Source organism: Dermacentor albipictus, chromosome 1 (genome assembly GCF_038994185.2).
Source record: "Dermacentor albipictus isolate Rhodes 1998 colony chromosome 1, USDA_Dalb.pri_finalv2, whole genome shotgun sequence".
NCBI lineage: Eukaryota > Metazoa > Arthropoda > Arachnida > Ixodida > Ixodidae > Dermacentor > Dermacentor albipictus.
The window spans coordinates 188,463,963-188,489,717 of NC_091821.1; the positions used below are offsets into that span (position 1 = coordinate 188,463,963).

The 25,755-nt window shown below is 46.9% G+C and overlaps 1 long non-coding RNA gene across 1 annotated transcript in view; it reads left to right on the forward strand.

The window, feature by feature from the left end:
- Positions 1-25,755, forward strand: part of LOC139056156 (uncharacterized) — a 191,227-nt gene that overhangs the window by 88,830 nt on the left and 76,642 nt on the right. Inside the window, exons 2-3 of the long non-coding RNA XR_011512191.1 lie at positions 21,388-21,447; positions 24,509-24,630. This is a non-coding gene — a long non-coding RNA (uncharacterized lncRNA). The remainder of the gene's footprint in view (positions 1-21,387; positions 21,448-24,508; positions 24,631-25,755) is intronic.

The following is a 25,755-nucleotide window of genomic DNA, read 5'->3' on the forward strand; positions in this document are numbered from 1 at the left end:
CAAAAACATCCGATGTCCAGTTGAAATCCCAATACGAAGGCTACAAAAGCAGAGCTCATCGGCGACGGGCACTACTAGGAGAACAATGCAATTCGCAGAGCTGACACAGCGGTGGTGCAGTGAAACGGCTCGCGATATCGGTCTCTTTTCGAGCGGCGCGGTTCCCGCGGTGATATTCTCATTTCTTTTTTCTTTTTTTTGTATCGCCACAAATCTCTACTTCTTTGTTCTATCCGGTGTCCTGTAGCACAGCGCATCTACGCAATGAAGGAAATCTGATCTTTGATATAGAAGGTCGGAAAATGAAAAAGCGGGAGAGAGATAGAGAAGGAATGTTAAGGGACGAAGCTATTCCTAAACATGTTATTTGTTATATAACTCATCTTCTTTCTCTTGCTCGACACATCTTCGTCTTTCCGGAGCCTAGTGACACGGAAAGACGTTTGCCAACTCTGTCTTAAATGGCGAACTTGGTGGCTTTGGCTTTAGCGAGCACAGCATTGATCGAACGATAGGAAAACCGAGAGTCTCGATTTATTGTTAGCAACAACCAAGTGAAGCCCGCAGAAAAAGAGGCCGAGTAAAGCGTAGGCAAAATTAACTGCATCTTTAATTGAAATCTGGAAATAATAATAAAAAGGGAAATGAAAAGTCTAAGAGAAGGTAACTTGTCGCCGGTGGGAGCCGAACCCCCAGCCTATGCATGAAGCGTGCGATGCTCGATCAATATTGAGCTCCGGCGGCGGCTCCCTTCCCGTTCATTTTCATGGGCATTTGCGTATGCATATTGAATGTAGCCCCATGGCCACTCATATGGCCATGGAAGTGCATGCGGAATGTCCTGTCAACCGCAAGTGTCATAGGGTACGTGTTTTTTAGTGTGGCAAAATGGCTAGGTAACCCCCCCGTAAGCATCTCAAGGCATCAACTCTTCGTATGCTGCCGCAGGGCACACAAGAAAATGCACGGGAGAATAGCTGCTGTGGTAGCTCAACTAGTGTAGAACATCACACGCGCTCCATGCGGAAGTGGTGGGTTCGGCTCGCACAACCGGCAAGGCACCTATTCTTCCGCTTTCATTTTCTTTTTCATTATTATTGCTACAGTTTCATTAAAAACACAGTTACTTTCCCCTATACTTTTGTTGGCTTCATTGTGAATTGGCTTCATTTGGTTATTATCAAACGTTTATTGAGTCATTCGTCTCTGTGATCCTGGAAATGTTGACGAAGCTTGTCGCTGGCCCCTCCTCGACAAAGAAATTGTCAATGAGCGAACGAAGCCAAACGCGTACACGCGATGAATAAAAAGTTAGTCATGAGTGCACTGTGCAGCAAAACTCAGGTGCTGGAGAGCTCCAAAGTGTGAAATATCTTAAGAACAGAAAACATTTAGCGGTTGCTGTAGGTAACTGGAGGCCCAGAACTGCACTAAACACCATCTAGCGCCAAAACATCCAGTAAAGAGGCAGCATGCTCACAGTAAAATGTTTAATGTAAAAACAAATAACACCACAGCTGCGAAGGCTGTCTTGCCAGTATGGTACCATATATGAACCACTGCCTGGTGTGGGCAACTACTCTAGCGATAGCGCTGCTAGAGATTTTTCGGTATCTTGATTGTAACAATGAGTGCGTAAGAATGGGTTGACGAGGGCGGAAGTCGTAACTCGGGTAGTATTCTTCGTTTTCGTATTCCGATGTTTTTGTACGTGTGTTTGTCACTGTGTTGTGCTGTTATTTCATTTTTCATGTTTCCCATACCGACCACGCTAGGCGTCCCGCCATGTAAATGCCTTTCATTAAAAAGCCTCTTACTCTCTCCTGCGGGGGAAATGTGCAATGACGACGCTCACTGTTGTGGGGAGGTCCCGGCCCCGAAGCCACAGCCAGGAAGCCGCAGCCGGACCCAGGACGCCTCTCTCGTATTTTTCTTTTCTTTTCTTTCTTTTTTTTTGCGTGCTCCACGCTACCGCCAGGGCTGTCCAATATTGCTGTAACTAACGGTCGATCCGGGTCATGTTTTAGGTTCGATAAACACGAAAGTCCAGTTTAGTTAGTGTCATCGAATTCCGAATTGCTGATAAAATATTCAGGCGCCACAATTGGTACTTTGCCAACTGACAATTAAGAGAGTTGATAGCAGGACGAGTTCGCACGCATGGCATTGACATAAACTGAGGGGCAAGACGGGACACAAGATAAGAAAGGGCACAGACGAGCGTTGACTTACAATTGGGTTTATTGAAAGAAAAAAAAAGGAAGAAGCCTTTTATAGTGCACAGCCAGAATGTCCTGTTACGATCACGACTACAAAGACACAGGCGTACGTAAACAACAACATAATTCAGAAGTTCGTGTTCCATGTGGAGCACAAATTAGCGTATTCCTTGTCTGAACGATTAAGTGAAGGGTGACTAGCAGACCCCTCTCCCCTCCTAGTGATATGGATTGCCTAGATCACCCTGCGAATCTTCGCTCTTTGGAAATAACTGCTGCTTTCATGAAATCTGGTTCGCACCCACAGTCTGGGCAGTGCGCTGGCGGGTGTAGTAATCTCGACTTCTTTTTTTTCTTCTATGTTGCATAACACGCCTTCGCCAATGAGAAAATTTCGGTTCGGTTTCCACCTGCGGCAAGGCGTTTCTTCCTCCACTTTCATTTCTCTTTACTTTATCAGTTATAAATTTCATTTGAGAGAAAAAAAAATCAAGTCATTTACCCTACGCTTTACTTGGTGCTGCTAAGCTGCGAAAGCAAGCTTTTTTGTTGTTGTTGTTGTTGTTGAAATATTGACCTCTGTGCATGGCTTCGCCTTCAATGGCATGTGTCGCTCGTATGTCACTTAAGAGGATAACTTTTGACAGGTTAGTTGGTTAGTTAGTTAAAATATTTGCTATACAGACGGGGCTATAGCCTAGCAGTAATTGCCGGCAATTGCTCCGCCTGAGCGTCTCTTTCCTGCTGTTCAGAAACATGTTATCAGTTCAGTGTCGCGTATAGATATGCGAATGGAAGGCGCGAGGCTTCCTTCCCGCACTATCCTCGGCCTTCGAGGAACACTATCTGCCCCACGCGCGCTAGTCGAGAGCCGCTTAATTGCAAGTTGTAAACAAAGTCTTCCAACCCCATGTAGAGCATTCGCGTTAAATGCCATCGATTCAAATGCATGTCAGCGATAACGCACGCTGCGTTACACATGTTGACAGCAAGTTTGTGAGAGGAGTGAGTCCCTTTCAACAACGTCTCGGCAAAATCGGAAATGTGCCACAAAACATGAATCCCTTAATATTTAAGTACTTATATATTTCGTTTGTTCCATAGGCAGGCTGCTTACAGTTAGGGGAAATTGAATTTTCTACACCAGGTGCTGAGGGATTTGAGCACTTCGCTGTTTTCTACATTGGCTGTGTGCTTGAAAGAAAATCTTTCATAAAAAGACTTTGGAATCCCTCGCTCAAATGTATTTTGTATTATTATTATTATTATTATTATTATTATTATTATTATTATTATTATTATTATTTAATTTGCACACATAAAGACAACCACAAATCAGAGGAAGAGGCCGAGCTGGCAATTACCACCGGGACGGTCACAACGCCCGCTGACTCAAGTTGAGAAAAGGTACACAGAAGAAGAATAGTGAGGTGAAGAAGAGGAGAGAGATTAAGAGGGAGAGAAGATAACATAAACTAAGGAGACGGTGGGAGGGGGGGGCCGAGGGGAGAGAAGAACAAAACAAGTATAAGAAATGCATGTGCGTCGCACACTCATCGGGCGGCACTTATAATCCGGCAAATGTCAGACAATTCAGCAAAAAAATTGGAGCCAATATGGTAGGCCATAATCGCGAGTCTAGATTTGTCGCCTTCAAAAACGATAGAAGGACTCCGTGCGCTTGAGCTCCCGGCGACGCATATCTGCGCCGGATGTACACTATAAGTGGATTTTCCAACTGCTCCTCCGCAAAGTCGCTGATCATTAAACATTTTCCCGTTCTGCATTTTCCTTATTTTGCTTGGAAACGTTTTATATCTCTATTTTATTTTCACTTGAGATATTAAAGCAAACATGAACACTAAAAAAAAAATAACGAAGTACGAGCGCGCTCCTTATGTTGCAAGGTGAAAGTGTTAACCAGAATATGTTTTCGCCTCAAAATACTTCTTCCCGTGGCTCGTTTGTAATTTATTCTTCGGTTCACTTGGATTTTAGCCCGGGCGCTTTCGAGCCACAGTCATGGCCAGGATCGGCCACTCGGCATGACGGGCGACAAGAACAAAAGAATGGAAACTGCATTGAATCGTTACACATTATGGTCGCAGCCTATCCTGTTCACAGACGGATGAATAAGCGAGCTTTCGAAACTGCTCATACAATCTTGCACTTACGAGATTAAAATTGTTTCTGAATTCTTTTCGGATCGCGTTACCGCGTGCACTAATAAATAAATAAATAAATAAATAAATAAATAAATAAATAAATAAATAAATAAATAAATAAATAAATGCAGCGACAAAAACAAGAATAATGACAGATAGGTGATTGCTTATCTCAGAAGACAGCAGCCCCGTGACGCAGTCCGCTGAGCGTGTGTTGCTGATACACGCAACACGCAAAGTAGTCGTTCTTACTCATAGCCTCGGGCAGCCTCTGCGGTGCGCTTACACATAGGAAAGAACTGAGAAGACCTTTGACATGTGTAAACAAAGCACCACCTGGTAGCTTATATGTGCTCATGTCACCTGTTGTAACCAAGGGTAATAACGGCTTAAGGAGGAAAGGGCGCGCTTTAAAAACTTTTACAGCGGGTGTGTAACTTGAAATCAAGTTCGAAACGTGCTGCGAGGTATTAGCTATTATTTGTTAGATCTGAGGGCTGTTACATGATCTCGCGATTCAACGTCTGTTTAAGCGTAAACGGCGCCTCCGTGACCTCTGTGTATTCATCAAGCCAGACCGTTGCACCAGTGCCTCTGATCACACGGTTAATCATCAGTTACAAACAGCAATGCCCTCTAAATACAATAAGACATCAGCACATTGTGAAATTCGCGTAAATAAAGCTGCTGCCCATGATCATTTCACAGGTGAGCCGATGCAAGGGAAAAGTCGCTTCTTAAGGAACGTACACCTACGGATTTTGCCTCACGCACACTGTAATATACACGAACAATATGTGTACCTACAGGCTACGGATATGCATCAGGGGCCTTGAAGCAGTGGTCAAGCAGTGGCGCCTGCAGCTCGCAACGTTCTAACTTGCGACTTTGACTCTCATGAATGTCCAGCCAGGCCCCGATTCACCGTCCACCACGATATGGCGTTCGGTGGCCGCTCTGTAGGAGGCTGAGAAAGCGTTTGTGCACGTTGCTGTGGGGTGCACTGCCGCTGAATTGATTTGTCTCGAAGGCTTACATTCGGGCAAAAACTGTGCACTGGCGAGCGAAGGCGTGGTGCTTCGTCTTTTCTCAGAAAGGGCGCGGAGTCGACAAACCAGGCAGGAAGAATATCGACAAGCGTGGTTTGTTTGCGCGCAGTGAGCTGGCCGCACGAAGATCACCGCTTGTCTGTGTGCGCTTCGTGTGTGGTATTTCTGTTTTGCGTCGTTTTCGAGAAAAATGTGTACCACTACACCAGCGTTCCCCTCGGCATTGACAACCACGGCCTGGATCTTTCGACGCCCATTGAAAACGAGGCCTCTGTTTACTGTTTGGACGTAAGTACTGTTTGCAATTAACACAGTCACTTGAGGCGTCAATGCCGTTGAAAGACGGAGAGGACGTTCCTGACTTTTTCCCCTCGGGTTAACTAGCACGTTCCCTTTTCTGTATAGCATTGCAGCCGCACTCCTTCAAGATACGCGACATCACTATAGAGACAAATATATGGAGGATTCCGGTCTGCCCAGGTTCTGAAAGCTGGGAGTATACCACGGAAGCCCAGCACACCAGCCGCTGACAGGTTCCCTACTGAGCGCCGCTTGTGCGAGCACTTTTGACAAAGACACGTATACATCAATGTTAGCGAGGCAGGTCACAATGTGTATACAGGAACCCTCTGCATGCTGTAATTTGCCCCCGGTCACGTTACCGGCGGGCGAGTGCGCGCAAAAAAGCGTACGTCTACAGCTTGATAGGAGCTCAGGGGGCCGCGCAACACGCTTTTCCCGCCTCATCGAGCGGCGCTCTTTGCCACCTGTCGGGTCGGCGGGCGATCGTGCGCAACTGTGATGAAACGCGCACCTCGGCGACTTCGCCGGCTCGGGTCGAGTTCGCCTTCCGGCGCCCAAGGAGGCGGCGACCAGGTGCCACATGGCGGGGCGGCCCCGACCGAGAGCGTGTTATTAAACAGACGGGACGCGCTCGACCGCAAACTGGGGCGCTATGGAAGCCACTGCGACGATGCCCGCCCGCCAGAACCGGCCGCCGCCGGCGCCGGGGGTTCGGCATCCTCGCACGTGCCTGTGTCCCGGGCGTCGTCGTTCTCCGTGCGCCCACTGCTGCGCACGCTACCGCAGTGGATAGATGGAGCGGCGCGCGACATCGGCCGCGTGCGTTCATGGTCACTCGAAGGAGCATACCCGAGCCTCTGGCGCGGTAGAAGGTGGCCGGCTGCTGCTGGCCGTATTTCGAAAACGAGGGTGACGAGAATCGCGGCGGCAGCAGGTCACGAACCTCTGGCGAAAATCGGCGTCGTTGCGGGACGCGACCACAGAGCCAGCTGCCCGGCAACTTCCGAGCACTCACTCCTCTTTCCTTTTTCACTAATCGCGATCCCTCGCTGAACGTGGCGCGAATGGCCTAATCGTTTGCCGCTAGTTCTTACCACGTCTATCTCCTGTAAATGTTCCTCGCGCCAGTTATAAATAAGGTATCTCGAGCAACTCGACGGGGCTCCAAAGGAACTTCGAGTCGTTATGCCGGAGGTCGTAAAAAATTAAGTTTAATGTTGCATTAACTCTCTGAGGTTCTAAACGTCGCGCTGCTAACTCGCCGAGGACCGACCGTTCGTTCTGTGTGCTGAACCCATCTTCCACGACTTTCTATAGGGAGTACGGGGAAGAGGGGGGGGGGGGGGGGGAGGGTTAAACTGATATTTTATTTGTCTACTGTCCCGGGTTTCGCGTCAATCGAAGCTGTCTCACTGATTAAAACAGGCTTATCACTGGAAGCTGACAGACAACATTGTGCCAGTGCGCGCAGCTGTGTTCTGTGTAATAACATATAAATCTGCACATAAATCCTGCATATTTAACATCGATTAACAGTACTCTACCTGCCTTGGTGGTTTAGTGGCTATGACGTTGCGCTGCTAAGCACGAAGTGACGAGATCAAATCCCGGCCACGGCGGCCGCATTTCGATGGGGGCGAAATGCGAAAACGCCCGTGTACCGTCCATTGGGCGCACATTAAAGAACGCCAGGTGGTCAGAATTAAACCAGAGTATTCGTCCAAATATTAATCCGTAGATTTATCACCGTCGAGCCGTATAGCCCACCGCAATCGTGACGGCTCTCCGTGGGCGCGTCACACTGTGCATCGGCCTGAATTGGAGCTTGCATTTCAGCATAGCTTTGGAACGGTGTAGACCATAATCATACGCGTTGCATGAGATTACACGTTGCATACGATGAGAACACCATTCTATGCATCGCATCTACATGTCTAGCATTTAATCACCCGCGTCACTAAAGCTTCGCCTTACCTAGACTCCAACATGTGCGTGGTATTTACGCAGTTTTTTATCGAATACCTTGGGTAAAGATAAGAAGCAACCTCAGTATACCAGGAACCCAGCTTACATGCGGCGCTGGGTGGCGTCAACACATCAGAATATATGTGCATAATATTTAGAAATCCGGTGCGAAGTGAGAATGTATATAGTCTCACTTCGCACGTAGCAGTATAATATTCTTATATGAACGCATAGCAAGTTCAGTGTGTCACACTGAAAGAATGATTTATCACGCGTGAAATTTCATTTGCTTCTGCGACGCTGAAAGAAGCTCGAAAATGAAAGCCATCGTTTTTGTGACTTGCGTGTTATGCGCTAAACGTATCCATAAATCAATTCGTACACTGAAAACTCCATGTAAACTGGGCTTAAGTTTTCTTGGCTATTTAAGGTGAATAATGGTGAAATATTTTGGTATAGCTTTGGATGTTACCAATGTGTTAGGGTGAAGCAATGGAGATTTCACCGCCCCCTTCCTGTCAGTGAAGACAGCGAAGCTGTGTTAGTTACACCGAGTGTTACACCATGCAAGTCAAAATTTACAAGCAGTCTATATTGTAAATTTCACCATTCTCTCATGTCGTTTTTGCTTTTGTGGTAGGCAGCATCTTCCTCAGGAGTACGCGCTACTCGTGGTCTTCCCGCAGTTGTAGCTGGATAGAATGTGCCGAACCACTAACCCGAAGCTCCGTATATTGGACGCAAGGCCCACCACTGGGGATGCGGGCGCTGCGATCGTTTTGACGATTGGCTGGATTGGTTAGAGGATCGACGTGGCTGCCGGCGCTCCGCGTTTCGATTGCTGGGCGCCGTTCGTTGGCCGCAAACCACCAGCGTAACATTGGTTTCTTTCGCCGCAGGCTGGCTCGATCGCCGCAAATGTCCGCACGGCAACCGTATAAAAAATTCGCGTATAAAATAGCATTCTCGCAGGGGGAAAGGGGTCATTCCGACGCCTCTCCCCCTGTTGAACTCTTCTTTGCCTCTCCCGATAGGTCACGTGACCCCTTTTCAGTGACGACAACGACTGCACAGGGTCCGCATAATCAGCTTCCCTGTAAAACCGACATTTGCATAATGCGCGACTGGACCGTATAGCCGCCTGTGCACGTAATGCAAAAATATATAGTGTCCGATGGTCACAGAAGGTTGGTGGCTCTGCCAAGTCCTCACGAAGATGTGTGTTTGGCGTCGAACACCGTTTTATGCGAAGGATAAAGGTGTTAGAGCTTACGTAAACACAAGCATGAAAGTGCGGCAATCTCTATACTGAGGGATCATTCCTAAGTTTTAAGGAACTTCTAAAAATCGCCTGTGGCAGGTAGCGTAATTCTTGTCCTTGAGCTGGATTATTCGAAGAGGTGGACATTACTAGCATGAGAAATCGAAACACATGTTCACTAATTACAAAACGTCGCGAATTACCTTCTTTATTAATTATTTTACGGCACATGCGGCAATTTACGAATCGTAGCCGGCGAGCTTGCAAAACGTACCCACTTGAATTGAATTTCCAGGATGACTTTCGTTTCGAGATATTATTTTCCAAAGTGTGGAACGAAATACATGGGAATTTAAGCTGCCTTTGTGCTTCGGTGCATAAAAGAACGTTTTGTTAAAAAAAGAAGTGAGTGGAACAACGATGCATTTTTAGGGGAAGTTTGATGACGCATATCTCCAAACTGGCGTCATTATGGAAATTCATTCCAAGTGAATACATCTTGCAAACTCACCGGCTACAATTCGTAAATTGCAGTATGCGCAGCGAAGTAATTAATTCAAAATATAACTTGGGGATTTTTATTAATAATTGAATATGTATTTCAATTTCTCGTGCAAGTAATGTCCACCTCTTTGAATAATCTGGCTCAAGGACTAAAATTATGTTATCCGCAACAGGCTATTTTTAAAAATTCCTGAAAACTTAAAAATAATCACCCTGTATATGCGTTCCTGAGGGTTGACTATTTACTCTATTCTAAGAACGAGATTAAAGGCGCACACATTGACGTAAAAGTACAAAGTGCGCGCGAATAAGTGCGTGGAATATGTAACAGTGCTTCCTAAAGGTAACTTGCGGTGATAAAAACCCAGCTAAGGCACACTGTCACTTATATTCAGTAGTTGGTATTGATTTGTCTCATATTTTTCTAGCGTTTTGTTTCAGGGGCTTTAATTGAATAGAGCGAGTCAGCGGAATTTGTCAAAGGAACAAAAGAATGCACTGAAACTCGGACGAGCTCAGGCTCCCTAGTAAATCACTACCTCGAGAAGCTGTTGCTAGTCGAGCCGCATTGCTAGTTTCGCTAATATTGACGACCGGCTCAGCACATTTGTCACGCGCTGCACTTTTATCTCCTTCTTTATCTGTAATTTAGCTGCGTTAACACAATCTGCACACGCACGCAGATTGAGCTTCGACATGCGTGCTATACATGGAGCGTGACAAAGCCTCAAGTCAAAAGACCACACGGCCTCAGTATAGCGAAAGCGAGCTCTCCATACTGGTTAAGCTCGCCGTCGTGGTTTTCAGGTTTTACAGATGTCCTACCGTGAAACACTGGCGTCTCGTGTTGCAATACCTTGCATGTGTTGGAAATGACGAGATAATTATTTACCAGGCGCTTACAAGACAAAGAACATGGGCTGCTATAGCAGAACAATGAAGTAGGCCACCATCGCAAGCATGTGCAATGCTCATCGGTTGAAAGGCGATACTTGGAGCATGTGTCTACCGGCGCTATATCGGCGGGAGCTGGTAGCGCCGAACTGGTGCTTCAAAAATAAAATAAAAAATAAAATAAAAAATAAATAAATAAATAAAAATAAGAAAAAAATAATAAAAGAGAGGAAGGAGGAGAGCAAAGGTGAGCGTAGTTAATGATGTATAAAAAATAGTGCAGCAGAAGATGCAAAATGTTCAGCGGAGGCAAGCTTGTAAAGCGCACGCTACAGGGCATTGTGTGTGTCGTGGACCCGCCGCGACAGTATGCTGAAAATAAAAATAAAGTATGTTGTTGCTACATCCAGCTCAAGTGGTGAACGATGAAGCAATCTATTTATCGATTACACGTAAAAGCTTCCATTTACATTGGTTGCGACTGATTAGCCAAGATTTATTGAAGCGATGGCGCGTCGTTATAGCACAGCCAAAGCAATCGGAAACAATGATAAACACGTTTGCCTAAACACGTCTACTCTTCGCATATGTAGCAAGAGGAACAGGAATATAGAAAAGACCGCAATGGAAACTAATATTGAGGGCTCAAGAAAGAAAGAACAAAAAAGGGGGGCTGTTTATGCTGTCATGTGTTCATTTTGCTCTCAAAACTCATGACTTACCAACATCAACATATGTGCATGTTAGTACCGCATGTAGGGCATTAGTAACAGCAAGATAAAGAAAATCCACGCCATTGTCAAATTGCTGAGGAGAGTTGAATTAGTTCCGAATATACATGGCATGTTGGTATGAAATGTTGAAGCTGTGAAAAGATTAACATATGAAAAGATGAAATTTTAGGGCAATAAGTTTAGAGGAAGCATTTTCCAGCATGAATAATTTCGTAAGCGTTTCCTGGCGAAACGTGTTCCCGGATAAATGAATGAGAACAAGAAAAAAGAAATGAAAGCCAGTCTAACCAAGTGGTACTGCTGGCGTGGGACGATAATATTCAAAGGACGAAACGTGACTGACTTCTACACTACACTGGGTCGGGCGTCACTGTCGCAGCAATGTCGCTTCTGCGGGCCTTTCTCACTCGTGCTGAAAGCGAGATCGAAGATACGACTCGCGGCATTCAGGCCTCCTCCCGAGTGTGGCGGCCGCTTTGGCGGCGGGGCAGCGCCCTCCACCCGCCAGAACAAAGGGCGAAGATTCTCCCTGCCTTCTGCGTCCGAGACTTTTCCTTCGTGAAAGAAACGCCGCGTTCCGCGGGTCACGAGCAGTGCGAGCTCCGGGCAGTCGTCAAGGCCAGGACCCCAATTGTTTCGAAACAGTGCGCGCTGAGGATCCGCGCAAGAAAAGAAGAAAAAGGAAAACAATGCCGCGTGCGGGCGCGGAGAAAAAGCCGGAGGGAAGTCGTGGTGCGGCGGCGGCGGCGGCGGCGGCCGCAGGACCAACGCACAATGACCTTTTCTTACGTAACGAGGCAGACTCGCCGAAGGGTCAGACCGCAGGAAACTGGTCACGGGGTCGCGGCACTGCGAAAGCGAAAGCGCTCCTCGTCTCCCCGGCGTTTGTTCCGTTACCTGCTCTTTTTCCTAATCTTCCTCGCTTTTCTCCCCGGCGGCCAATGTAGGCCACAACCTCGGCGTATCGCCATTGTGCGCGCGCTCGGCGCTCCACACGGCGGCGGCCGAACGTTGTCGGAGAGCTGCTGGCGGCGGCCACAATGACACCTCGGCGAGGGCCGACGAAAGATGGCGCCCGACTAGCGACAGTGTACGCGGGAAAGGGGAGGTGGGGGAAGGGGAGGGGGCGTTGTTTACAAACAATGCGTCGTTTGGGCGGCAATCTCCGGGCCAGTGAGTCTGTAGGTCAAAACTACACGCCTTCGCGCCCTTTGTTTCCGCCCCTGGCTCATCCGCGACTGGAACCCTGCAACGGCACTCGGATAATGCCGTAACGGCCTCCTGCCTTTGATTGAACCACTCGGAATCTGACGAGGTGCAGAAACCTAAAAGTTATTATGGACCGTTTTCTTCCCGCCCCCGTACCTCCTCCCTCCCCCTCCCTCCCTCCCTCCCTCCCTTTCTCTCTCTCTCTCTCTCTTATCTATCTTTAAGGCAAATGACTACTGTGACAAGTGGTGGCAATCCAAGAGAGCCCAAAGAGGTGGATGGAAGTCTATTTGCTTCACGACTGGCAGGCGTGCTGATAGGCATGTTCGAGCTGCAGACTGTGGTAATCGTTTTACTGTAGAGGGCATTGCCTACTTTGCTTTACCGGAAACAACCCTGTACAGGAGTCGTTGCTGTAATTGTCAGTGCCATACGTATAAACTAACACAGCTTACGAAATGCTTCTTACGAAAGTGCGAATCAGTGACAGCGACAGCTAGAGTAGAATGACGTGCAGTGAGGCTCGCAGTGCAGCGCCAAATTAAGTATCACTTAGCAGCACTCGGCGAGCAGCCTACGCATCACTGTCTGACGTCAGGCCACTGATATATCCCGCCCGTTATTCTCAACGGTGTTCTGACCCAGGCGCGTCCACAGAACTCACTATAAAGTGAGTTGGGTGGCTACTATCCGTCCAGCGGAGTTTCTGTATCAACCGGAACCAGCTAATATGAATGCCGAGCAAAATAACAAGGAGTCAACACATATTTTCTAGAGTTTCTCTTCTCCGATCTTTGAGCCGAGGAACAGAGGGAGAGAAAGAAGATGTCAGCCCTGCTATACGCAGGACTTACTACTTTGAATGGGGTACTTGAATGGACATTATACCAAATTGGGGTCGACGGCACACGATATGTATGCGGTTCAGTCGATCAAGGTGCTCATTGTAAAGGTCGATATAAGAGATGGGCGGCGTCCCCAGCATTGAACAGACCAGTCTGGAAATCGTATTTTACGACAAACATGTTCAGGTGGACAGTGTGAAAGCGCTGTCAAAGATAGATTGCTGCCGCAAAGCGTTAGCACGTTAGCCGCAAAGTGTTTCGGGAGCTACGGCTTTCGCACCATTTATTTTGTATCCTTTGTTTCCCACCGTGTCGCCAACTTCGCCTGACGTTTCAACTTGTTTCCGGTTGAAGAAAGTTCCATGTAAATAAATAATTAAAAAAGGAAAACACGAGGGGAGGGGGACTATCCTGGTGTCGCGGTTCGTTGTAACGTTCCTTACAGGGTGGAAGGTCCTCCGTTCGATGCCGGATGAGGTGCCTTCTTTTCTACTTGCTTTTTTAAATCGTCGGACACAATGATCATCGAGCAGCGTTGCATAGCTCTGCACAGTGCCTGTCACATCCCTACGGTTTATGCCTCTGGCGGCCTACGGGATAAGCACGCTGCAGCACCTCGCCCATGAACGCCAGAGATTTCGCTAAAGCAAAACTGGTGCGGAATTCTCGCATAATTAAGCGTTTGCCCTCGATGCCATCGACTGCACAGGACAAATGTCTGAAGGGCGTATGTCGCAATGAAGGCCGCTATCGGTGTCTATTTCAGCGGACACTGATCTCCGTGCCACTTCGAGCTTTGAATTAAGCCTATGTGCACGTGCTAAAGATTCGCAGTTAGCCGTGGGCCCTCGATTGCCACGTCATGCGGAGAAGGGTTCGCAAGAAGTCAGCCAGCGCCGTCTCGTGAGGGCCGAGCCAATGCATCGGGACTGCCGCCAGTGCACGACGAGCGCACGTCAGAAGTGGCAAGCTGCCTCGGCCCAACCTGCGCCGTGCGGCGCGCCCACGCGATCGAGTCAGCAGCATGCATGCATCTGTCACTTTGTGACGGTCGCAGACGAGCGCTTACGTGACCCCCCCCCCCCCCCTCCCTCCCCGTTTCTACTTCTAACAGCAGCGCAGACCGGGCGCAGACAGAAGAATGATTGCGGCGCGCCTCACGCCACGAAAGAGAGTATGTGTGTGTGTGTGTGTGAGCGCGCGCGCCGATCCTGCATTGACACAGGGCCAGAGCACAGTGCGAAGTTGTTGCCGGGGGCAGCTGCTTCATGCACAGCTATTACGGAGCGAGGAACCGCGGCTGCGGTTTCGACTGCTAGGTCTGCATGGCGGTCTAGTGTGGCTTACGAGGGGAGCTCTATTATCTAAGTGCTAATCGTAGAGCAGTTAAAAGAATTGCCAGGCAGAAGGCGTGTGACTTAAGTTGACTCCAGGCCATCTAGTGAACCTCCTACTGTGTCGGCATTTGTCTAACGCTATGAACATTATCTCTGGATAGAACATTAGGTGCGCGAAAAAAAAAAACGGACGAAGGAAGAAGAATTGAAAAAAGAACAAAATACGGACGAAGGAAGGATTGCCAGAGAACAACGCACAATTCCTCCTGCGTCCGTTTTTGTTCCTTTTCTCCTCACGTCAGTGCTTCGCGCTGCAGAAATTTTGCACCATGGAGCCAAACTAACTCGCCCACATCGCCATTCTTATGCTATGAAGAATGGAGTGGACCGTCATTGAGCCCCCCTCCCCCCAGCTATAAAGGAACGCGAAGTCCTACCACTGCACGTCCCAGCAACCATGTGATCGCCGGCGCCTGAGTTGTTGTCCGACACTATCGTGTTGCTCAAGTTTCTACAATAAAGTATGTTGATAGTGCAGTGTTGTCCATGACGGGCAAAAACTGTATCTGAACTCCGGAGCCCGAGTCACTGAAAGCATAGCCCTCGAAGTTGTCTGTAACGTCACACTAAGGAATGAGTATGATGATGATAAAAACTTTATCGCTGTAGGGACGCGGCACTCTTACTCCAGTGTGTTGATCACAAACAATATGTCTATCCATAGAGTCTTGTGCGCTTTTTCTCTGCTTACAGTAAAAGAATAGGTATACGTTGTCTCGGGGATGTATCACGCTTGCTTAAACAAAGTGCAACCTTGTCATAACGACCGGAGAATCAGCGGTAGAGGCTGTAGTAATCTGTTTCTTGGTAACTTCTGTTCGCTTTTCCTGACCAAAGGTACTTTAGAATTCAGAAAGGTATTAGAGTTAATAGTATTAAAGAAAGGTATCAGAAAGGTATTAGAATTCAGCTAGCTATGGGCCATGCGGGCGTCAAGATATTGTTACAGCGATTGCAAGTAGAACTTTTGTGCGCTCACATTTGTGACGTGCGAGCGTTTCTGAGTTCTGTTAATGAAAGCAGCTCATGACTTTACTTACGCGGTCACAGTGCCACGTGTGCGCAGAAAAATTTTTCCTCTCTGTCGCGCTTGTCTTCGCTCCTGCCGCCCGCCAATAGACGCGCCTGTTACCATTGAAGTGCAGTTCCGGGCGCTGGATGGAGAGTGGCTGCCTATTCAAGGAGATTCGCGCATTTCCCATGCACATGCATAAATACCTTCTGACCGTGTAACCCGCTGTTCGATCGGCATCGCGTGTCGGCAGTGCGTGGGATGGATGTTCGGCGGGTAGACGTATGAGCGCCGCGTCACCGGGACGTCATTTTCCCGCGTGACGCTTACGGCTAATAACGCGATTGATGCACCACTTGCAACGCAGGAAGGCCGTGGCTTCCTAAAGTTGGCGAGCGGAAATGGCTCGGTGCGTGAAAAACGCGTTGCAGACTCCGCAGTGCGAGTCTGGATGGCACCTTGTTGAGTTCTTCAATTGCAGTTGAACGCCGAATTAACGCAAAAGCCAGTATGCTTGCAGTATACCCGTGCATCGGCTCCGCATGGTTGCCACAGCGCATCCTGCATGCGCTGTGACTGCGTTCGTGGGTGTCAAAGTGCCCGTCAACCCGCCAAGCGTACTGCACCTTTTGATTTTGTGCGGATGGTTTTACGACACCGGCTGCCAGATATGTGGTTATTGGACCAACAGGCGTATTCAAAAAACCATGCAAATGAAACCGTACTATTGAAAAGACACAATAAGCACGGGATTCGGAAAGCCTCAACCTGTTTTCACCCCATAAACATTACTTTCTCGTCTTGCCTGTACGAGAATGGCTAGTATACGTTGAATTTCTTGAAAGTTCAATTAAACGGGCCTAAGACATGAATGCCTGAATCGAGCCTATGAACACACACACACACGCGCGCACACACACACACGCACGTAAGCAGTCAGGTACAGGCAGAATTCTACCGTGGCGACACGATTTTACCCGTGGTCTATGAAGCAGACGTTGCTCCATTAGAAATGCTGCAGGCGCTCAGCGTGATTAAATTTTTATGCATGCTTTTAACATGATTACACTTATTACGGCAATTTTTGCTTTTAATATTCAAATAACAGCCGTCTTCATCGATCAATATGTATTTGCGAGGCTATCTGGTAATACAGAGAAATTGATCGAGTGTCTCTTACTGGGATTTTAAAATGTTTTCAGTTCATATGAGACTTTGCGAGCTTTCAACATTCAAAGGGCCGTTGCCCAATCAATAGGCTGATTGTTGAAAAAATATGCCTACTTACATACGACGAGCTTTTTCGTGCGCCGATAATTCATTCTTCAAACCTTACCTATACTATGCGCATCCAGCTAGTGGGATTCCATATCAGCAGCAACTAAATGAATTGCAGAGAGTTAGCATTTTGTTGTCTAATGCAGTCTTGGCTGGAGATAAAACAATCTCTGAGCACCAGTTTATTTCAGGAATCTTAAAATCTCCAATAACTAAACAGTCAGTTTTACCAGTTTCAGTCATGTCAGTTAGGTCGCTCAAAACATGAAGCTCGCTTCCAGGTGGCCTGTAAAACGAACATACGGATAGCAGTTTACCATTTAGAAGTCTAATTTGAGCCCATACAGCCTTACTTAGCCCTATATTAATTATGGCAGCTGTCTTGATCTAGCTTTCGTCTCCTGCTCTTTCACAAGATGTGTTAAATGGTTTTCGGATATCGAGACACACGGGAGTGATCACATTTCAAAGTACCTTGTCATCAAAGGGATGTCCAGGTCCTTTCCACAGAACACCATTCAATTAATTCACTGGACTAATTTTACTTCCGCCATGGAAGATGCTTGTCGACAGGGCTTGTCCTCTGGATTAGAGGAAACAATCAAGTCTACAATGCGAGACGCCACGCGTACGGTCGCGGTTTCGTCGAAGCTCACGGATTTATATATAGAGTTAGAGCGGCTTCGTGCACACCGTCGTCATGCGAAGCGGCGATACCGGAGTACAAAATCCATCGATGACCTTGGATGGATAGATTGGCATCTCGACGTTGGACTATGTTTCGCCAGTCACTAGACCCCTGAAAGCCACTTTCTCAGATCTGGAGAACCATACATGGTCTGCCTTCCCTCCCTGAACAACGCTTCCCATTCAAAGCGCTGGTGCTCTTCCAGAGGTGACTGGATGCTCAAGTCGCAGAAGACTTTTGTGCAAGGGTCACTGGCCAAGCAACCGGTCCAGGCTCTCCAGCCCCCCAGTGACATCCCTGTTTCAGGCGACTGCCGCATGGATCTCCCTTTCACAATGGAGGAACTAGAAGCGGCTCTTGCTCTATGCGGGCGTTCTTCATCCCCGCGACCAGATGGAATATCCTACCACGCTGGAACAACCTGAGTGAAGGCGCACGGAGAGAACTGCTACATCTATACAACGTATCTTGGCAAGATGGCATGGTTCCCGATGAATGGAAGACAAGCCGCTTGGTCCCTCTCCTGAAGCAAGGCAAGTCCCCACTTGAACTCACCTCATACCGCCTAATAGCGCTGGCCATCTGTGTTGGAAAGATAATGGAAAGGATTATCCTTGCCCGCTTGCAGTGGTACCTGGAACACTACAACATGTTACCAAATGGCATGGCTGGTTTTCGTCGAGATCGCTCATCAGTAGACAGTGTTGTTGATCTCGCTACGTATGTCCAGTATCAAAAGACATGCAAAATATTATCTGCAGCTTTGTTCTTGGATGTCAAGGGGGCATACGATAACGTATATCACGAGGCCCTTCTCGATACTCTTGAGATGGTTCACCTAGGTGGTCGAGTTTTCCAATGAATCTCTCATTACCTTTTTATAAGATCGTTCTTTGTGTGTACCGGCGATGGTCAAACCGCACGACACTACACGTACCGAGGTGTTTCTCAAGGCGGTGTACTAAGCCCTACCCTATTCAACCTCACACTCATTGGTCTCGTTGATCATCTGCCAACAGCGATCAAGATATCAATCTCCGCAAGCGACATATGTATATGGACTTGAGGTGTGACACGTCCGCAGATACGTGCAAGAATTCAAATAGCTGCTACTCTGACAGCTATATACCTCCGCAACCAAGGTCTTGAAATCTCGTCAGACAAATGTTCACTGATGGCATTCACTCGCAAACCAATGACACCCTACGCCATCTCCATAAATGGCCAGATAATTTCTTATAAAAAGACTCACAGATTTCTTGGCATAATCATTGATAGATATCTCTCATGGAGCGCGCACGTGACCTGCTTGAAACAGCGTCTGACAATAATCTCCCAGCTTTTCAAGTTTCTGGGCGGAAAGACTTGGGGAATGTCAGTGCATGCAATGTTGGAATTGTACAGGGCTCTTTTTCTGGGCTTCTTGAGATACAGTTTGCCCGTACTGACCAACACTTGCCAGACAAATTTTCATGCTCTACAGGCTATTCGAGCTCGGGCTCTCAGGGTTCGTCTTGGTTTGCCAAAATGCACATCGACAGTAGCAACTATTGCGATCGCCCAGGACCAACCCATACAAACACACATTGCGGTGGAAGTGTTGAAAGTGCACATTAGATACTTTGCCCGTGCCAGTTTCCACCATCTGGCAACACTACCGTCAGAAAGGCCGCAGGTATCATTTTGTACTACGATTTCGGATTATTACACCTGCCTTCCATCAGGCTTCACCCCCGCTACTAAGCCATCTATTCCTCCATGGTGTTTGGCTCGACCTGCAGTGCACCTCACCGTTCTCACTTGCTCTTAAACAACTAACTCTCCTCCCTTTTCACGAGAGGTACGCCGACAACGTACATATTTATACTGATGGATCGGAAACTCTCCAGTGTTCCTCTGGAGCTGTGGTTTTCCCAGCGAAAGCCACAATCATCGGTTCCAAGACGTGTCACCTAACGACGCCGACAGCTGCGGAACTTGCAGCTCTTCGCGCTGCGCTTCGTCTCGTCAGCCAAGAACAACCTCGAAGATTGTCAATATATTCAGTGACTCGAAGGCAGCACTGCAGTCTTTGCTATCAGCCCTGCGGCGTGGACCACGCAAGCAACTGGTATTCGAGATTAGAGACTAATCCATACCTTGACTGAGAAAGGACACCACGTGACATTTTAGTGCCTTCCAAGTCACTGCGGCGTCATAGGGAACGAACACGCCGGCTCTTCAAGGCGACGAAGAGGAGCCGATACCATTATCAAGGACAGATGCCGCTAGAAAACTTCGAATGCTCAGTTATGATATCACGTACTCCTTGTGGAACGCAGGAAGTTTTCAAAACAATCGGCTGCGCAACCTGGACTCCTCTCTAAGCCTTTGCATTCCAGCTGGACTCTGCCGTCGCGAAGCGACCCTGCTTTGTCGAATATGGCTCGGGGTGGCCTTCACCAAGTCTCTTGCTTTCCGAATCGGATGGGCCAACGACGTTTCGTGTGATGACTGTGGTAACGAGGATACTCTTCAACACCTTCTCTGTGACTGCGCTCGCTACAGTTTACAGAAACGATCGCTCCAAATCGCGATAGCGTGCTTTGACCGAAGACCTCTAACAGAGGAACTTATTTTAAAATGCCGCCATCATAAGAGGGGGGGGGGGGCATCGCAGTGGAGGACGACGTGGGCACTGTTGCAGTTTATAGGCAACAAAATTGGACAAGTGGCTGTAACTTGAACAGATGTTTATAGTGCTACAAGTGCTACTGTGCTGTGCGGTGACAGTGACCGACTGTGATTGTATGTCTATGCTCCTTTCTTTATCTCTACTTTGTTATCACTTTACCTCCCCCTACCCTCTCTCCCAAGAGTAGGGTAGCAAACCGTATCTTCCCCTCTGGTTAATCTTCCTGCCTTTCCCCTTTCCTCTCTCTCTCTCTCTCTCTCTACATATATATATATATATATATATATATATATATATATATATATATATATATATATATATATATATATATATATATATCTTAGTATAGCTGACATAGTTGCCGGGAAAAACTTTACTGTCCATGACATCCCCATCCAGCCATGATTCACTTCCAATCACAAATGACGGTGTCGTCATATCGATTAGACAGCGCGGCTCCTCTACTTTATTCACTTCTGCAATTTAGAACCAAACATGAAAAAACAGAGTATTCCGAATTTATTAGGTAGTTTGAATAACTCGGCCCCGAGATTCGGCATATATTTATTTGGCGCTATTCAAATAAAGTACATCGTATTTCAGATGCGCGTTACCATGGGTGACCTCAGGAGTTTTAGCATAATCCCACAGTATTCTCCCTTTTTTTTTTCATACTGGTTCAGAGAAGTCCTCTGAGAGGCTAGAACTTCTTTTTAACTTTCTCGCATTTGATTGAACACCCTATTTGTCTTTGAATGAACTAAAATTAACAGTTATTGGTCGAGTTCTTTCTGAACTGAACCGTCCGAGACAAAGGGTCCTTTCGATTGCAGGGTCTATTCCCCGAGTAGACCTACACAGTTCTAGGAAATGTCTTTCAGAAGTCGTATGTGACTTGTGTTATTCCAAGTCTTCAATACCATAGAAGCGCAGATTTCACCGTCTAGATCGATTTTCAAAATCGTCCACTTTGTACATCAGGGTTTACCACTCTGATCGCTGCTTTTCACTACTCACTCTAAAGTCCTCAACAACGGTCCGCATTTCCTCGAGACTTGCAATCTTTGATTCCAAATTAGCCATAAGGGTGTTCAGATCCAACATAGGGCCATTTTGTTTTCATTCTGATATTTATCTATGGTTGCAAGCTTTTGCTTAATTTCTGTCTGGCCTCTCAAAATCTGCTGCAGGGCCGCTTCTCCAGGACCTGGGTTCATTTCAACGTCCCCGCAGGCAATAAGAAGCAAAAGGTAAAACACAGCTCGCGGCAGCAAAGAAAACCGGTACCTCCCGCGCAACATAGGCCAGTGAGCTGCAGGATGAGAAGCAACACATGCGCACTGTACGGAGGGCAGGGGGAGGGGGTGGAACCGGCAAAGCGTACACAAAACATGCATCACTGAAAAGCGTGTCACTAACTTGCGCGAAAAGCAGTGAATGCATGAGCGGCAACGCCGTTTCGGTATCGCCTGTTCCACGCCCCCGGTATTTCAAGTAAACAAGAAATAAATAAAACAGCCACGCAAGAGGAATGGAAGCGCCGCGTTAGATTTTAGATTTCATCGCGCGCTGTATCTCAGCTTCCGTGGTATTTCTCTGATGTTTATTTTCCTTTTAGCTTTTTACTGCGGAACATCCTCATGCCTATTCTTGCTAACTCTTTCTTTATCAATGTGCATTGTGGTAGCGTGTGCAGAACGTGCAGAGCGGGTCAGCTACAGTATATTTGTTATAGTATCTGTTGTCGTCTTGTTATCAGCGGCAATTTCAAGTAGTACTTGTCGCATTCTTTTTCTGGTGGCCGTTGCAATTCTCATGCAAAATCCGAGCCTCAAAGCTCACTAAAGCTCTAGTCTTGATGTACGACGGCCGCACGGTGCCTATATTGGCGCTAGTGGCTCGTGCCCAGGGTTTCTACCGATGAGCATCGCTTTTAAGCAAGAAACGGCGGCTCGACCTTGTGTGTGTGTGAGATGCAAATTATTATTTATTACGGCAGAACGTACAGAGCGCTAGTATACCCTTTAAAAGAACAACAAATACGTTTCCGGTCAACCATCTAGCCTCTACGGTCTGGATGTATCTCTATATTGACCGCTCTCTGGTGCCAACAGTTTGTGGCTATAATTCGTTCTAATCTGAAATTGGATCTCCCGTACGTCTTTACTTATATTTTTCCCATCACTACTAGCGATCACTGTAATTGTTTTTCTTCCTAAAAGCGTTTAAATGCTAATGAGTATGTTTTGATTTTCGTAATCAAGGTTGTGAGCGCATGAAAGGGCAATAAAAGGAAACGGTAATCCGCTTCAAAATAAAATAAGATTATGGGGCTTGACAGCAATACACGGGTTATGAAAAAGACGCCGGGGCAGGGTGCTCCGAATTAATCTCGTTCCCCCGGGGTTATTCAACGTGTGCCTGAGCATAAGCGCACGGAGAGTGTTTCTTTAGGGATGCGGCACCCACGGGCGGGATTCAAACCGGTGACCTCGGGCTTAGCAGCAGAACGCCGCATAAAGGCACGGAGCCACCGCAGCGGGTAGAACCACTTCAGGTGGGCAGATTTTCCGCTCGAAACTCTATGCACATTTCTCGGGCGGAAAAAGGTTCATTATCATTCAATAAATTGAAGGCCGAACTTGAAGCTTTCTCTCGTCTATAGGAAGGTTTCCCAGACACTAAATGCGCACTTTTTCAACCCGTTCACTGGCCACGGAGGCATCTTCTTCTAATAATCCGTAGTGGTCTTCTGTCCAGGTCGCGTAATATGTCAGAGAGCAACTATTATATAGTAAAGGCTCCTCCTGTCTGGGTTGCTGCCCACCGTGCGTTTTGGATCTGTGCCCAAACTGAACGTGACGCAGACTTTATATGCCCTTGCAATGTAGCGCGCAACGTGCATGTTTTAACTATGTACGACTAGTGCGTGAAGATGTGTGTGCTATAACTGCACCTGTAGTGTGCTCCTTTAGGGCATGTCGAAACACTGCGTGGTGTGTAGTGTATACTATCGCGGGGGGCGCAAAATGAGCTACAGCGCGCGAGCGTTCTGGCCGCGCGCTTTCACGTTGTAGCTCATACTGCGCGCGCGATAGTACATGCGCCCGCTATGGCTTAAACGTGTTCACGTTTTATTGGTATTTCGGATGATCTTCTATTTTTATCCTTGCACAGTGAAACAAAAATAAAGAAAGAAACAAGGAAACAAAGAATCTAGGAGAATTTTGATCTTTTCTTCGCTGAAAATGCCAGAACCCATTAATATATATGTAAATAAAAAAAAAGCCGCACTTGCATTCTCAAATTTCTCGATCGAACCGCCTTCCATGGCGTCTGTCTCAAGTGGCAGATTTCGCGGTATATGCGCGTGTATGACCGTTCTTGCGCAGAAACTTTCCTCCCGAAAGCTGCCAGTAGACTCAATGCTTATATTCTAATTCAACAGTATCCACTAATAAATAAATAAATAAATAAATAAATAAATAAATAAATAAATAAATAAATATATATATATATATATATATATATATATATATATATATATATATATATATATATATATATATATATATATATATATATATATATATATATATATATATATTCGCATATAATATGTAATCTACCAATGCATATTTTGATTAATACTTCACTCTGGCGTCCCATGTAAATTACAGTGAGCTCCCTTGCAATCCTCTAATCATATCAAGCGGGGCGAACGGTCAGTCCAGGCGCCGCATGAAGGAGTATGGCAGTAAAATTGTTATTATTATTATCAGATTTGAAAATATCTATACACTTGACAGATGGCAAATCTAAATGAATAAAGCAGAACACACACAGTGCAGGTCACACACAGTAGGGCCGGTCACTGCAGGTCAAAGTATGTCGAAATGGAAGACATAGCGTTTGAGGTCCCGTCACCCGAAAGCAGAAATGGGCTACAAACGTGAACCTAAGTTACTTATAGGCAGGTAAGGAGAGCGCTATGCGCTTGATCTCGTCCAAACGCACAACCACTGGGATACAAACATTCGTCGAGTGACACTACAGCAGGCCGAGGAGATGATATATCCCTTACTAACGACGTGCGCTACGCAGTGAAAGCGGGACATTCTGCTGAAGTGTCTCGCAGCAACCGCAAGACTTACACGATGGACTGCGCACGCGTCCTTGACGGTATAAACGTTCGCACACGTTCACACGGCCAACCTTTAGCTCGAGTTATGCTCTAGCGTGACGTAGCAAGGCTCGACCGGGAACACGGGGCGGGAATGTTTCATTTATGACGCGCTGGCCTGGATGCAGGTGGCGACGAATCATCAGACGAGCCTCATCAAGCTTGCACAATCTTTCTGGGCAGACACAGTTGTTATGAGCGCAAGTTGAAGCCAGCCGATCAGCCTCTCCATTTCCGGTGATCCCTACGTGTGAGTATCGACTGGGCAACGAGAGATATCCCACACGATGCAATTTTGTTGGCAGTCTGTAATGCTGCGCACAACTGGACAAACAACCTGAATGCGTTGTAATTTACAACACTATTTCCTTCGAAAGCTGTTGCTGGTGAGCAACAATTGTATATTGCTCACAAGAGCACAAAAGCGCACACAGTATGTTTCATAAATGTGTACGGACTACCAGGAATTGATGCAAAACGCACACATACTCACCGTTCTCACCTGTGCCCTATATACCTATAAATAACCATTGGGTAGCTCTACAACGGGTCGCCAAATGAGCTCCAAGTAGTGGCACTTATCATATCCCTGCTCTTTGTCCCTGTATTTATTCCTTGGCACATGCGCCGTGTAGTGAATGTACTTAATATTGTTCCCACATAATGAATTGGTGATAATTAGTGAGGCTGTGTCATAGACTAAATAATTCATATTCACGCCATGATGTCAACACGCATGTGGTCGCTACTTGTTTTTGCTGTTTGCTGTGTTTATATATAGTAAATATTCAGCTACAGTATTTGGATGTTTGTTATATTGTTAGTGTGATGGTATTTCTCTTGAGTCGCATTCTGCTCCTCCAGAAGGGCTTAATTTTGCGATTACACCTGTGAGAATCTAAAGTTTTCAAAGGCGTAATATTGTAAATTTCACCATCAAATGTCCTTCACCAGTGCAGGGTAGCCTGCCGGGCTCAGCCTGGTTAACCTCCCTACCTTTCTCTTATGACTTCTACCTCTCTCGCATGCGCATTCACTATAAATGAGGGCTATTCTCCATGAAACAAACCTATTTGAGTGGTGTAAGGGTGTGATCTACAGACATAAAATGCCCTTACGGGTATAATGTGATTTACAGTGTAGGTTTACGCACCTGTAGCAATACCTTCAATTCCTCCATGGTGTGTGAGTCGTACTCAAGTAAACTTTACAATCCCAGGACTTCAGAAAAAGTAGGACTTGCCGTCATCCGCACTCAAACAACTTGCTTTACTTCTCTTGTACGAGAAATACAGCGACTACACACACGTCTATGCTGATGGATCAACTACATCAATCAGTTTCAGTGGTGCTGTAGTTATACCAACAATGGGAA